The 13,349-nt window shown below is 36.2% G+C and overlaps 1 protein-coding gene and 1 long non-coding RNA gene across 2 annotated transcripts in view; one reads left to right on the forward strand and one right to left on the reverse strand.

Annotated features, from left to right (window-relative positions):
- The window catches only part of LOC108739379 (division abnormally delayed protein), a 454,546-nt gene that overhangs the window by 338,857 nt on the left and 102,340 nt on the right, over positions 1–13,349 (reverse strand). The gene's annotated exons all lie outside the window — the stretch shown is intronic.
- LOC108739380 lies at positions 9,847–10,709 on the forward strand. The gene is made up of 3 exons (XR_001938143.1): positions 9,847–9,956; positions 10,014–10,103; positions 10,161–10,709. It is a non-coding gene; the product is annotated as an uncharacterized LOC108739380 (long non-coding RNA).

Genomic DNA, 13,349 nt, shown 5'->3' on the forward strand with positions numbered 1-13,349 from the left:
CATTAGTTTTACCTTTGAATATTGTTTAAGAATGACTATATAAATATTTACATGCCTAGAAATGTATAAAAATTGGCATATTTACTAACTTTGAAGCCCCATAACTTTTTATGGGGGTGAGACCGCCACGAACTTTTTATGGTACAGTGGTGGGGGAGACCTCCTCTTCCGATGCCCCACCCGCACCCCCTCACCCCCTTCGGAGGTGAGGACCATCATCTACACCTTTACCCCTAATTCTTTCCACGTTAGAGTTTTTTACAGACAAATATGACAAATTTGCTTCACGAAGGACGGAATTTTGAATTTTCACAATAACCACTCTTGGTGCGACGCAAATTCGCATGTCGAACATCCTACGTGATTTCAAGAACTGTTTTTGGTAAATGTGTGGTGCGAAATTTTTAGAGACATGTTTACTTACTACCATTTGCAAAAAAGATAACGCGCCTTGGCAAAACCTCGATAGTGGTGTGGAAATTTGTCTTAAATATAATAAAATAAAATCCGTATGGTCCTCAATTACCGACTAATGTTTACGTGGCATAAGTAAATTTTTTCTTCCTTCTGTGTTCGTACATTTATATAATGCTGCCTGTAATGTACTTATTTAATTTATTTAGTTTAAACATTACGTGTAGTGCTAAATTGTTTATCTTATCGGCAATGTTTACATTCTCCATTCATGTAGCTGTAGAGTTTTTATAGCATTACGCTATGTGGTAAACATTTATGTTTCCAATTCACGCATTGGACTGGCTTCAGATTGTAAATTGCATCTGGTTTACACCCTCCAAAGCTCGGTGCTTATTTCTGTTACACCCTGTATACTTTTATACACTTACGTTTCCTATTGCCCATTAATCCTTTTTACTATAAAATACGATAATATACTTTTTTTAGAACAGAATTTTGAAGTCCTTTTAACGGATAAAGTTCCAGGCTCGAGCCATGTGGGCTTGCGCAGTGATCCGGCACTGACAGAATCCCGTATGAATTTTACTAAGCTATTCATAACACAGATGAGAAAATATTCAGACCGTAACGGATTATGGTTAACAATCTTTTTAAATGTCACAATACAAAATGCTCTTTATATTCGCAAATTTCGTAAATTAACAATAAATAATACGGCCATAGCTTCCTTTCTATAGATTTCTAATCAGTTCCCTACTTGTTGAGCAAATATGTGCTTACTAGTGTTGTTAAACCTTCTGAATAAAGGGTGGTTTACGCTACACCGTTTCGGATCCGAGCCGTCAGTGAACGTGATGAGTCCGTGCTCCATACTACCGAGCCTAAGCTGAGTTTTGCATTCATACTACACCGAAAGCTAAAACATACTTCAAATTCAGTATTTTGGGCCCCAGGCACCACCGAGCATCGTGCGAGTCGCAGATACGAAAGGACGGGACTTTATAAAGAAAGTCTTGTGCAATTTGCGTGAATTTTTAGTGCCAAACGGTTCGGACCCGAAANAATACGGCCATAGCTTCCTTTCTATAGATTTCTAATCAGTTCCTTACTTGTTGAGCAAATATGTGCTTACTAGTGTTGTTAAACCTTCTGAGTAAAGGGTGGTTTACGCTACACCGTTTCGGATCCGAGCCGTGAGTGAACGTGATGAGTCCGTGCTCCATACTACCGAGCCTAAGCTGAATTTTGCATTCATACTACACCGAGAGCTAAAACATATTTCAAATTGAGTATTTTGGGCCCCAGGCACCACCGAGCATCGTGCGAGTCGCAGATACGAAAGGACGGGGCTTTATAAAGAAAGTCTTGTGCAATTTGCGTGAATTTTTAGTGCCAAACGGTTCGGACCCGAAATCGTGTCGGGGTGAGACATCCTTTTCATAAATATACATAAGTAAATTAGGTCCCCCAATTTTCGGTGTTCTTGCGAATCGTTAGAACGCCGTTAACATTTTAACCTTTGTTATTTTACCGTTTCAGGGAGTTTAATTTCCTTTCATGTCATCTTCCTTTTCCGGAAAGATACATAAACAACCAAGCGTTTGTTTTCTTACTACCTGATAGCAAGGGTAGCTTGCTTGAAAAACAATCTCATACCCTTCATTACAATTTATTTTGAATTTCTTAGAAGCTTATATAATCACGTTTATAGCAGGAGATACTACATCATCATAAGGTCGTCAGTCCTAAGACTGGTTTGACATGCATCTCCACTCTTGCCTATCCTGAGCTAATCTTCGCATTTCCCTAAAACTAGAACAACCCACATCCTTAACTATTTGCGAACAGTAATCTAATCTAGGTCTACCTCTACCTCTCCTAACTTCCGTTTCTACCTCTAATCCTTCATACTTGAGAAGGTGTCCACTATTTCTTATTGACTTCCATAGAGTCATCTGTTTTTCTGTTCTTCATATCTCTTCATTTCTAACCTTCTCTATCTCTATATTTAGTATCCTCATCATTCGCCTGTAACACCACATTTCGAACGCTTCTAACGTTTTCTTTTCCGCCTCGCCCACTGTCCATGTTACGCACCCGTACAGCGCCGTGCTCCAAACATACACCTATAACAACTTTTTTCGAATTTCTAAATTAACCATTCGCGAGCATAGAGATGACTTCTTTTTATTGAAGGCGACTCGACCCTACGCTATCCTCTGTTTTATATTTAAAGCTATTTCTAACTCCACCTTGCTAGATGCTAATACTGCTACATCATCTGATAATCTAAGCATACTAATTTTTTGCCCCTGTATATTTATCCCTACAGTTGTACTGTCTTTAATGATGTTAATCGCATCTTCCATGTATAGACTAAAAAGTAGCAGTGACAGTGTGCATCCCTGAGTCCCTTCCTAATATTTACTTCTCTACGTTGCAGCCCCAGCTCTATAACTGCCTGTTGCTCTTTATACAAACTAAGTATCACTCTTATATATTTGTAACTCATCCCTACATTTTAGTAAGTACTACAAATGGCGCAGTAAACGCCATCTGTAGCACGATGCTACATTTTTGAGCTGTCTGCGACGCGCTGATGAGATCCAAAAAGATCGAAATCGCGATCCGCGTCTGGCAGTTTCGACAGAATACAGACCACTTCGAATTATTTTATTTCATCCCTACATTTTTAAGTATATTTAACATTTTGTCCAAAATAGATACTGCATTAATAATATAACAATTGCACATAATTTTCACGTTTTTGTAATATAAAAATAGAATATCTTCAAATTTTACCATTTAGCTCAATAAAAAGAAATATTAAAATATTCACATATAAATTTTTGGCATCATGTCAATACAGTTATTAAAAATCTTCTGTCATACTTTGCAATTGTCGCATAGTGTAATTTAAAAATCCAAACCACATGTTATGTACGTTTAGTTAGCTGACATCTTTCGGTTCATAAAATGTACGAAATGATCATGAATTATGCAGAAATAATTTACGTGAGCAACTTCACTAAAAAAAAGACGTAATGTTGGCTGTAAAAATGCTATAAAACCGTGAAAAACCATGTCCTTCTTCTTTTCACTATAATTAATTTTTATTGGACAGAAAAGGTACCTCATAAAATTGAGCCTTATGACTACAACTGTGAAATCCAAAATGCGGAATATTAAACTTTGTATAAAATCAATAAATTAGAGTCCCCCACTTAGAATATACCTACAGAAGATAATGTTTTTCCTGGTTACTTAGAATTTCAGTACGTTTTAAAGTTTAAACTATTAAAATATAATAGAAATTTTTGAAATATGAGATCATAGTCTGAATACGATTTAACAAAAATTTCGTTTTTTTAGTTGTGCCAATGTTTGTGAACATTCGTTATTTCAGTAATAGTGATCTTTTATTATAGTGTCATTTATACCTATATAAACAATATGATTTGCTTTTATTTACGTCTGTTACAATTAATTAACAAGCTTATTATGCACAAAACAGAATAAGTTAGCTGTGAGGAGGTATTAGAAAGAGTAAAAACACAGAGGACGTTAATGAAGTCAATAAGAAATAGACGAGATATACTTCGTTTAGTTTCTGTAGCGATGTGACCTTCGGTTTGATTGGCGCTAAGTAGAAAAGAACAGAAGTAGGCCAGAAAAGGAAGGAGACAACTCTCGGCCAAACTCTTAACCGGTGAGGAGCGTATAATCCGTACAGTACTGCACGGAAAAATTGACCATTTTATCCACTACAATTGCATTGCTCAAATGTACTGTTATTGGTACCATTTACTACTGAAAATATCAACGAGATGTTTATTTATATTTGAAGACATATTAAAGGCTTTAACAATTGTTTTCGACTCGCACTACTATTCATGATTGAACAAACCTTTTGGCAGGTACTGTATGAAAAAGTATGTTTAATGAACAAGAGTCGAGAGTATAATGGGTTTTTTCTCCCTAGCTACGATTTTGCTAGCGTACATCCAAGACATTGGAAGGGATCATCGCTAGAGAAAGTGATGAAGTATAATTTGGTAGAACAACTTTTCAGGCATGAAAGGCTAGTTAGAGACATATTAGAAGTAGAAACAGGACTTAAGAGAGGTAAAGGTAGACCTACATTCGGTTATTGGATTATTGTTGGCTAGTAGTTAGAGATGAAGGTTACTCCAGTTTTGCGAAGATTGACGTAAGACAGGAAAAAGTGCTTTGCTTACAGTTTTCTTCGATTGCAGGGGCGTGGTGCATCATGAGTTCTTGCTACAGAGTAGAACGGTCAATAAGAAATATTACCTGTAAGTTATGCGCAATTTGCGCGAATCAATTCGCCAGAAACGCCCGGATTTGTAGAACAACAAAAATTGACTTGTATCATGAAAANAGCGTATAATCCGTACAGTACTGCACGGAAAAATTGACCATTTTATCCACTACAATTGCATTGCTCAAATGTACTGTTATTGGTACCATTTACTAGTGAAAATATCAATGAGATGTTTATTTATATTTGAAGACATATTAAAGGCTTTAACACTTGTTTTCGACTCGCACTACTATTCATGATTGAACAAACCTTTTGGCAGGTACTGTATGAAAAAGTATGTTTAATGAACAAGAGGCGAGAGTAAAATGAGCTTTTTTCTCCCTACCTACGATTTTGCTAGCGCACATCCAAGACATTGGAAGGGATCGTCGCTAGAGAAAGTGATGAAGTATAATTTGGTAGAACAACTTTTCAGGCATGAAAGGCTAGTTAGAAACATATTAGAAGTAGAAACGGGACTTAAGAGATGTAAAGGTAGACCTACATTGGGTTATTGGATCATTGTTGGCTAGTAGTTAGAGATGAAGGTTACTCCAGTTTTGCGAAGATTGACGTAAGACAGGAAAAAGTGCTTTGCTTACAGTTTTCTTCGATTGCAGGGGCGTGGTGCATCATGAGTTCTTGCTACAGAGTAGAACGGTCAATAAGAAATATTACCTGTAAGTTATGCGCAATTTGCGCGAATCAATTCGCCAGAAACGCCCGGATTTGTAGAACAACAAAAATTGACTTGTATCATGAAAACGCCCTTGCTCACACATCGTTGTGTTCACCAGATATGGCCACCTGTCACTTTTTCTTGTTCCCGAAACTGAAGAGGCCCTTGAAAGGACGACGCTACTCTACGATTGAGGAGATAAAGACGACATCGAAGGAGGAGCTGAACAGGATTAGAAAAAATGATTTCTTGAAGTGCTTCGAGGATTGGGAAAACAAAATATTTATGAACAAATAAATAATTTTTGAAAAAACACAAAATTCGCGATGCTTTTTGAACAGACCTCGTATGTGACTAGTGACAGTAATTCCATCCCAAATATGGAAAAGTAACAGTAGGCACCTCGAAGGGTGAACGGCGTATATCCCCATGCGTACCAAGCCTGCTGAGCCTTGTGAGATTAGATCAACCTCTCCCGCACTAGAGGATTCTTAGGGTCTTATTACTTACTCAGTAGCAGTAGATTGACGATCTATTTCCTAGTAGGTGACGAGTAGAGAGCGATGGACCTGCAAATTTGTGGCTATCACCGCTCTCCGCAATGTGGTGTTATAGGTGAATGATGAGAATAACGTGGATAGAAAAGGTTAGGAATGAAGAGGCATTAGAAAGAATAGGAGAACAGAGGACTCGACTCTATGGAAGTTAATAAGAAATAGGGGAGATAGGCTGGTAGGACACCTTCTCAGGCATGAAGGTCCAGTCAGAGACATATCAGAGGCAGAAACGGGAGTTAGGAGGGGTAGAGGTAGACCTAGATTAGATTACTGTTCGCAAATAGTTAATGATGTGGGATATTCTATTTTTAGGGAAATGAGAAGTTTAGCTCAGGATAGGAAAGAGTAGAGGTGCGTGTCCAAACAGTTTTAGGACTAACGACCTTATGATGATAACCGCTCCCCACTCGCGCTGGCAGAGGACGACGGCCACGCACATAGCTCTTCCCTTTTAGGCATTTATCGTGTATGTTAAGATCATTACATGGGTTGTTTATAACATTAGAAAGCTTTTTAAGCAAACACAATAATTATACGCTTTCTTGCACAAAATGTCCCTATTTAAATGTAAACTAAAAACTTTGCCTATTTTCGCGTCTATTATCCAGAAAACATCTGACTTGCCGCCACTGATAGTACTATGCAATATCTCACTTGCCGCAAACACATGGAGTAAAATGCTTCAAGGGTTACGTTGAAGAAAGACCATAATATTACTGTTCCCATCCCAGGTCATTCGTAAGTAATAAGAAGATTATTTGGCGAGAAAAGCATCAGAAATGAACCTGAGGCGTGAAAGCGCAACTACATAGGTTGGTTGTACCTGTGTATGTTATAAACCCACGTAAAAGAAGACGATGCAAGTATCATGTAGACACATGTATCCTTCTTAAGTTTCCGATATACCTGTCCAAAAGTACATGGGTATGTGTTACTGCCCTCCCAGAAGATAAGTCAACTCGTATTTCATTTCTTTTGTGTCCAACATCGAACGCAAAAACGATCTTCTTATTACGTGCTAGCTTTACATGCACCAAGTGGTCGAAATTAAATCCTGCAGATGCTAAATAATAATAATACATACAAAGGACGTTTTGTATCTTCGGAGTCAATGGTTACTACCGTTTCACATAAAACAATGAGCACAGGAATTTTAGTAAACCATGACGCATCCAGTTGTATGTATATTGCATTCTTTCACCTTAAGGCTTTACATTAAACAATTTTAAATATATGTAAACAGTTTGCCATATGTATGACTTCAAAAATAAGTAAATGTATAATTTTATTGATTGTGTTAAGGACGTTCGGAAGTAGACCGATGACAAGAGTAGTTTNATTGTTTGAAAAATTAAATTTAAAGGAATTGTTTGTAAATAGGTATGCAACACATCGTACACTTCAGCATAAGAAATTGCTGATACTAACTACGTAATACTACTTTGCCCTGTGCTGACAGCACTCATAATTTCTTTTATATGTAATATTATATTTGCTCATCAAACCCTATTCGTATAAAATTGCAAAGTGCCTATAGTTTTTAATGTAATAGCGATTAGCTCCATCGCAGCACGTGCGCGACGAGCGGTCTGGTCATTGAGATAAAAAGATGATTAAAGGCTTCCTGGCGACATTAAAACGTGGTATGTGGAAAGTAACAACAAAAAGTGCGGCTGTATTACGAGCGCATTGTTATAAATTTGGTGCTTCTCGTCGCCAGTTATGTAAGGGTTGTTCCGGTAGTAAGGCGAAATATCTGCCGCGGCAAGCAGGAACTTATAAAACTTTTATAATGTCTTTTTTATGAGTCGGTACGACGATGGCGCGCCGCGACGCGATGCGGCGGCTGTTGTATAACTATGGAATGAATATTTTAAAATTAGATTTGTTAGCAGAACTCCTAAGGGATCCGGTCGAAACTTCACTCGGCAAATAAACGTTTTTGATATTATAATACCGTCCCTCGAATTATTTAAGCATAAATGTTGAAAAGTTGGAAGCAACTGTTTCCGATTCACTGAAGCAGCCGCGTTTCCTTGTTACCACTCCTCGACTTTTAAAGATAATATTAACTAAGCATATATGTATCATATAACGTTGCAAGCCTCCTGAATTCAAACGCCGCTTTTTTAAACATACATTCGTAACTGCTTTGCTTTCAGTTTTATATTTAAGCGCCGTACTTCTTACTTTCAACTTTCCCATTAATAAATCTAACTTGATTCAGTTGTTAAAGTTCAAGGGGGTAGTAGAAAAAATAAGAGGGCAAAAAGAGACATCAACATAAACTTGAGAAAATTTCATATATTATCCCAAATACTTTTTGTAAAAGAATTAGTTTTTTTTGGTAAATTCTTCTGGTTCACTTTTAACATAAAAACAAAACTAAAACAATCAGCCGGATTATTATTAAGCTTACGTCTTGTAGGAAATGCGAACAAAACGAACCGTTGGTGTTAAGTTTGCTATATAAAATAAAACATCGGATTTAAAAAAAGAATTAAAATTCACACTAGTCAAATCATATTTCTATGTAATGCATTTTCTATGCTCGTTAAAGTGAAATAATTTAGGTGTTCTTGTCTCATTGTGTTGTTTGACTTATTTAAAAAGCAGTTTATTACTTAAAAATTCGTTTTTGAATTAATATTCTGCCTTAAACGGACTACCTTAATGAGGAAAAAAAGAATTAAAATTAACACTAGTCAAATCATATTTCTATGTAATGCATTTTCTATGCTCGTTAAAGTGAAATAATTTAGGTGTTCTTGTCTCATTGTGTTGTTTGACTTATTTAAAAAGCAGTTTATTACTTAAAAATTCGTTTTTGAATTAATATTCTGCCTTAAACGGACTACCTTAATGAGGAAAAGTTGTTGCAGCTTGTTACACCCTCGCCGGGAATCGAACCTGGGAACAACAACGACAAAACGCACCTACTAGGTTTGCATATCAGCAAAACTTATTTAAATATATAAAGCACATGAATAAATTATTTGATTTACTTTATAGAGAATAATGTCTTTATGCACTTTATTAATGTTGAAGCGTTTTCCGTTGCAGGTAGTAATCATCAAATTCAAATAAATGCGTAAGGCCTAGTGCGCACTACGATTTTTTAGTCGCTGCGGTCGCAGGAAATAAAACCGATGCACGCACTTGCGACCAAATAATCGCAGCTTTTAGTCATTTTCAAAATGAGCGTCACAAAAACAATGTGTATTATGGCATTGTTATTACGAATAAATGCTAATAATACTAAAAGGAAGTAGAAGAAGCAGTATTGGTTCCATCCTATCATAAATCAGAGATTAGTAAAACGGCAATTTTCTTTTTTCAATTTCGGATATAATTTTTTCCGTATCCAAAACACTATATGACGTTTCTTCTTCCTTTGCAACAAAAGATGCATAATATGACTCGTTTGATAACCACAACGTATTCATTCATTATTCACAAAACAGCAGGTGATAATCATTGGGTTGCCACAAAGTAGTCGCAAGTGCGCGCAGGTTCATTGATGTAGTTCTTAGGCTTTCACGGCCGGCGTATATCGATGCCGTGTTTTCTTTCGGGCTTTTTGACCGTGATCCGTGGCATTTTACTTTTCCAGTTACGACTCAGCACCTGCCCAATCACCACTGAAGATGCAAAGAACGGCGAAACGTTTGGAAAAGTAAAATTCCACGGACCACGGCCAAAAGGCCCGGATGGAAACACACCAGGTTCATTACTGTAAGTACAATTCGTTCTACATCCGCGACAATCGCGCCACAAGAAAAATATAACCAGCTACGATTTTTTTAATCCTTTTATTAAAAAGGAAAAAATCGTAGTTTGCTTCATCTTCATTTATTTAGTGTCAGAAAACGTTTTAGCGTTTTCATATTTACGTTCATATTTTCCCAAAGGGACAGTTTTGAGTTTTTTCCAGTTATCAATTAAATTTTTCGATACCAATAAATGATACCAACAAAAGGTAGTTGTGTTTAGTTAATACATAAATAAAAAAATCAACGTTGAGCTTTTTTTTCAGACGACTTTAAAAGCCTTTTGACTCCTACAATTCCCGGGTCCTTTCATAGTCCCAGTCCGCCCCTGCACAATAGAATCCTTACGTAAGTAGGTAATATAAGTTCTAGTTTCAAGCTGCTACAGTCAATTCTAACTTCGCCTTTTTAAGGAAACATCGCCGGACAACATTTATCAAGGAAAAAAGGAAACGTAACCGAGGAAATTGAAACGATATATTAGACATCGCGTCACATTTCGTATCATTTTTTAAGACCTTCACGATAGCGGGTTTTGGCTGCGTACGATATCGTCATCAACACGTTCCATTCCATTTGATCGACTCTGAGAACTATTGGATTCTGCCAAATACGTTTATTTTATGGACAAACGCAAAAAATAAACCAAAATCTTTTAGAATGTTTCACATAAAGAAATAGGAGATACTTTAAAAGAGAATTAACTTCCAGTGGTGTTCGCGTTTTTAATCTTTCAAAATCGATAAAAACTTTATTACTGCGATGAAGCTAAGTTGAAATTAAGTTAGTGGGAAAAGTAAAAAGTTTCCTTTCAACTTGCCTTCATTAGACTGAAAACTTTTGCGGTATAAAGTCAATTATAATAGATCAAATACTGATTCTGCAACTAAAGATTGAGTAATTATTACTTTTATAACGGGGTAGGTATTAGAAATATTCTTCTATAAATATTTAAAAGAAGAACGGAGAAATAAAATTTTACCTAATTCACGAAATTGTTAATATTGTCTATTCCATTTCATTTAGTTACTTAGGAATGTATGGCAACGACAGAAAAAAATTCAAAAGCGTAATATATTACATTCTTGCTAAATTTGGGTGAAATCTTGACCAAAAAATTTTTTACCATATTGCCAGTAAATACCTTCTCAAATGTTTACTTTGATAAACTTTAGCTTCATCATCATCATCTTAAAGTCGTCAGTCCTAAGCGTCAGTGGTTGGACACGCACCTCCTCTGTTTCCTAACCTAAGCTAATCTTCACATTTCCCTAAAACTACAACAACCCACATCCTTACCTATTTGCGAGCGAACAGTAATTTAATCTAGGTCTACCACTACCCCTCCCAACTCCCATTTCCGCCTCTAATATGTCTCTGACTAAACCTCCATGCCTGAAAGTCCTCTATTCTCCTATTCTTTCTAATACCTCTTCATTTCTCTCCTTCTCTATGTACGGTATCCTCATCATTCGCCTGTAACAACACATTTCGAACGCTTCTAAGCTTTTCTTTTCCGCCGCGTCCACTGTCCATGTTTCGAACCCGTACAGCGCCGTGCTCCAAACATACACTCTTAACAACCTTTTTCGAATTCCTAAATTATCCGTTCGCGAGCATAGAAGTGACTTCTTTTTACTGAAGGAGACTCGACCCTACGCTATCCTCTGCTTTAAATCCCTACTTCTCCTTCCGTCCTGACTTATCTGACTTTCTAGATACCTAAAATCGACCACTTCTAATTTTTCGTCTCCAATCTTTATATTCGGTCTTTTCTTACTTTTCCTTCCCTTGCATACCAGTCTTTTTGTGTTACATTTATTTATTTTCATACAGTACAGTAAAAGCTCTTTATTCGCGGGGTATTCGTTCCATAAATATACCGCGAATACAGAAATCGTGGATATGGAATGCTAATTAGTATGGAATCATAGGGGATACGTTCTAAGGTTTCAAAATAAAACCAATATGTATCAAATTAAAATCAATGTACTGATAAATTCGCAATTAAAATTAATCGTTATAATCAGCTTTAGGCAAGAGTTTAAAAAATTTGGTGATTTTTTCTTGTTTTGAATTTTGAAATTAGTCCACTCGGTTACATCTTTTATAAAAGTCGCTTCGCCATGAACCAATAATACTCAAAAGATGCTGTTACGTTAAAAAAATAACACCGAATTCGGCACGTGCCAACTGTATATACTCAAAAGATGCCGACACATTAAGGGGATTCAGTAGTACACGCGCCGTAGAGTGAAAACATGCTTATCGGTTGTAGATATGAGTTTTTGGAACAGAGGTTTGAAATTTTGTAGTAAGATAGATAAAGCTTTGTTCTAAAGCCTGTGGTAGGCCATTTTTAAATTTTTTATAATCTATTGAAAATACGTGTCCTACAAGAAGCATCAACTTTTAGCACTTGTAAAAGCTTTTAATGACTATATAGTCAATAATATTATTGAAAATCAAAAACGTACCGAGTTAGTATGAGCTTTTATCTGTTACCATACAAAAAATCACATATTTATCTCGCAACGTTAAATCACAATGTTTAGAAAAGAAACCCATGTTTTCAGAAAAATTCATACTAGGCACGAGCGGTCTATTGCGGTCAATCCCATTATTAAATGACACCGAATTCTTTTCTGTTTACCGATTGCATCCGCGAATAATGAAATTTTTAGCCGCGAATATAGAAACTGGGTTTCAATTTGTTCACCCGCGAATAATGAAAACGTGAATAAAGAAACCGTGAATAAGGAACTTTTACTGTACTGTTTTGTTAGTACCGCATCCATTTTATTTAAAGCTATTTCTAACTCCTCCATGCTGGATTCTAACAGATACTGCTATATCATCTGCAAATCTATGCATACTAATCTTTTGCTCCTGTATATCTATCCCTACAGTTGTACTGTCTTTAACGATGTTGATCGCGTTGATCTTCGATGCATAGATTAAAAAGTAGCGGTGACATTGCTTCGGTCCACATTAATTCTATGCATGAAATTCGCAATGAAAACGAGGTAGACGTAAATCTTCAAGCTCACTGCTACGTAACATTTCAACTACATATTTCGAATATAAAAAAGTTCTTTCGTTAGACAACCCTGATGCGACTGGGTCAGTCTTGGTCTTGCCTTGCTTATCACTATACTAGTCTCAGTCCAAAATCTTCTTATGAACAAATTCAATGCTGAAGTTATTTTTCACAAGTCAATTTAAGTTTTTAAACACAATAACAACCCAGACTGCAATTATTCACCAGTAAATCATAGTTTTCGAATTATCCCTGATGTTCCTATTTACGTTTTCTTGTGATCTAGTCAGTAACTATCGATTGTCGACCTCGATCGATACGATTTTATTTTTTGCGAAATGGATCCCATATATAGTATTTTCCGATATTTATATTATCTTAATAGTCTATTTCTTTCGACTTAAATACAAATAATTTGCAGTCGCTGATAAAACCGTATTTTCTACCAGCGCCCAGCACGTATTACAATTAAGCGCTATCCATCGAAATCTTGTGGTTCTCTAATGTATTGTTATGTTGCATACAAATATACGGTAAAGCATTATTATATATAATATCTACT

The sequence above is a fragment of the Agrilus planipennis genome, unplaced genomic scaffold, assembly GCF_000699045.2.
Source record: "Agrilus planipennis isolate EAB-ADULT unplaced genomic scaffold, Apla_2.0 scaffold82, whole genome shotgun sequence".
NCBI lineage: Eukaryota > Metazoa > Arthropoda > Insecta > Coleoptera > Buprestidae > Agrilus > Agrilus planipennis.